This window comes from Carassius auratus, unplaced genomic scaffold, assembly GCF_003368295.1.
Source record: "Carassius auratus strain Wakin unplaced genomic scaffold, ASM336829v1 scaf_tig00021605, whole genome shotgun sequence".
NCBI classification, from domain to species: Eukaryota; Metazoa; Chordata; class Actinopteri; order Cypriniformes; family Cyprinidae; genus Carassius; species Carassius auratus.
The window spans coordinates 55,001-57,980 of record NW_020525123.1 but is presented as its reverse complement, the minus strand read 5'-3'; the positions used below and the strand labels follow the sequence as shown (position 1 = coordinate 57,980).

Sequence of the window (2,980 nt, the reverse complement as noted above, 5' to 3'; positions counted from 1 at the left end):
GCTATTTAAATATATTGAGTTAAACTACATGAAAATATTTATTTATTTTTTTTTTTTTTAGGTAGCATTAAGGGTTATCTGGGCTTTAATAATGCAAAGCACAGAAATGTTATCAATACATCATTCGTGCAACATTTTACCGAAACATTTCTGGGATGTTACTATGTAACACTTTTTTTAAATGTTTCTATATTCTTCAGAACCTTGATTCAAACGTAACATTCACGTGATGTTTGCAAGAATTCTAAAATGGAATGTTCCCTTAACGTTCGCATGACCATGTCAATAAAAAAAATAATAATGATAAATAAAACAGACATTTTGAAAGTTCTGAGAACTTTCAAATGTAACATTCCAAGGATTTTGCCTAGAATGATACAATGTAACATTTGAGTAAAAATGTGTTTTTTTTAAAAGCATGATTCTTCAGAGAAAATTCAGAAACAAAACAGGGATGCAAGCAAAACCTTCTTGGAACATGTATTTGTTAGCTGAGAAAACAGATTCATCAAAGCAGAAGAAGCTCCTTGGCGAGTTATGAACCTCTGACCGATTCCATTCATTCATAAAACAGCACATCCAGCTTCCTGCACAGAATCAGCTCATGCGTGTCTGACCTGTGTGTTCAGTGATGAGAGGAATCAAAGCATGAAAAGCTGTCTGATTATCTCGGGTGTGAGTCTGAAGCTCGTGTCTATTCGGCTGAAGAGCAGCAGGTGCTGAGTTCAGGTGCGACGCATTTCACTGCTGAGTGCACTACTGTCCCAAATATACACCAACAAGTGCTCCCATTACAGACACTGTAAGAAAAGAAAATCTAAATTGTGTTAAATAAACATATCTGCCAATACATATCAGAAAAAAACAACCTTACAACCGCAAGAAAAATAGTTTCCTACTACGTATTTTTAGTATAAATATCTAAACGTTCTTGAATCAAGATGCATTTACTTGACAAGTAAAATTATTTAAGATATTCAGTCTTGTTTTTTAAAAAAGGGTAAGAAAATAATCTTAATTTAACTTGTTCTAAGAAAAACAATCAAAATATTATTTTTTATTTTTTTTACAGAAGAAAACATAATATCTTAAGTCAATTTACTTTTACATTGTAAATGTAAATGCATTCTGATTCAATAATTTTTAGATATTTATGCTAGTAAACAAGACCAAATACTTAGTAAGTTATAAGAGTTATAAGACATTCAGTTCTAAGATATTTTAATATTACAGGGATGTAATAAAAGTTTTTACAAATATTTGTAATTAATTTTTCTATTTAGATTTTTAGTTAAGAATGTTTATTTTTCTTAAAAAAAATAAAAAATTATTTTTATGCATTTTTAATATTTTCTTCCTGTAATTTTAGTTCAAAATTGAGCGGTTTTGGTGTGTGTGTGTGTGTGTGTTTTAAATTATATTGTTAGCTATTAACATAATAATGAATATAATATTGTCTATACATAATAAAGACTGACATTAAAGAGAAAATTAATATTAGAAAGCATATTTCATACTCTAGATCCTGATTGAACGCGACACATTTGACGCTGATAGAAACACACCTGTGATGCATATTGAAAGAATTCAAGATTAATGCTAAAACATTGTAATATTTCTTTACATAAACAACCAAAATCTACATTTGAGGCTTATGAAATCCCATTAACATCACCTTCTTCCTGATACGGGTTTATTTGACGCTGTATTTTCACATTACTTTATCACTCTGATGTATAAATGATGTAATATAGTCCTGGCACTGATAGCCACATCTATACCGCAGAATAAATTATTGACACATATCTGCCATCACGCCATGCTTAAGTGATTATATGCTTTAACAGTATATTCTATTCATTACACGGCAGTTCCAGCAATGCCTCATGGGAAGGTGTTGTCTAGACCCAAGAGAAACTGCAGTATATTGTGATTACTCAGTGGTTCAATCAGCTGGATAATGTGTGTTCACTTACTCAAGGCTCACCGGCTGGAAAAAACCATCAGCGGTCCATGAGTTGTTAACAAACCAGTTCCCTGCGGATGAAAGTAGACAGGGTCTGATCAATGGATCTCAGCGCTGACTGTGTGATTGGAAATAATTGATTTCTTTTTTGGTTTTCTTAGTAAAAACCCAACCGGTAACCAATTTAGGTCGTAAAAACATTGTGGGAACTCTGTTTAGAAATGCTTCTAAAACAATGCATTTAGAAGATTACAAAAAAGTGTTTCATACAACATTCAGTTGACTTTATTTTGACCCAAAATATGGGACTACACAGGAACAAACAACAGAATGACTGGAAAAAAAGACAACCATTACATTTGACAACTCACAAGGAACTAAAGAAAAACTAGGGCTATATATATATATATATATACACACACACACACACACGGGGCTAACAAGATAATAAGACACACCTGGGGAGACTAATCAAGGGGAACCAATGAGCAAACAGACTACAAACTGATTATAAACACCACAGGAGACAGGAAGTGACATAAAAGTCCAAGGCAAGGCACAAGAGCATGAAACAAAAACAAGAAAGAGTTGCTCTAAAAATCTAAATCCGAAATAAAACTGAAGACATCAAAATTACATTAAAAAACAGATAGTAAAAGTTGTTAGTATCTATGAACAACTCTTCAAATGCCACACTAAAGGGTTTCTGGTCACAAAGCAGAGATTTTCCAAATGCATAGTTGACGCTATTTCGCTTGCATACACTGCCCCAAGGAAGAGCCCATTCGACCAGAGGCATAGTCTCTTCTTGGGCATGTTTTCTACCATGCTATTATCCATCACACTCCCTACGGTCGGAAAACTGGACTTTTGGTAGTACCTAGAATAGCAAAGTCCACTAAAGGAGGTAGAGCTTTTTCATGTTTGGCTCCCAAACTCTGGAATAGCCTTCCTGATAATGTTCGGAATACTAATAGAAAGTTTAAATCTAGATTAAAAACACATCTCTTTGGC

The 2,980-nt window shown here is 33.1% G+C and overlaps 1 long non-coding RNA gene across 1 annotated transcript in view; it reads right to left on the bottom strand.

The window, feature by feature from the left end:
- Positions 1–528: 528 nt before the first annotated feature.
- The window catches only part of LOC113077123 (uncharacterized), a 4,430-nt gene continuing 1,978 nt past the window's right edge, over positions 529–2,980 (bottom strand). The window contains exons 2-3 of the long non-coding RNA XR_003281253.1: positions 1,977–2,037; positions 529–800 (exon numbers count right to left, since the gene is read on the bottom strand). This is a non-coding gene — a long non-coding RNA (uncharacterized LOC113077123). The remainder of the gene's footprint in view (positions 801–1,976; positions 2,038–2,980) is intronic.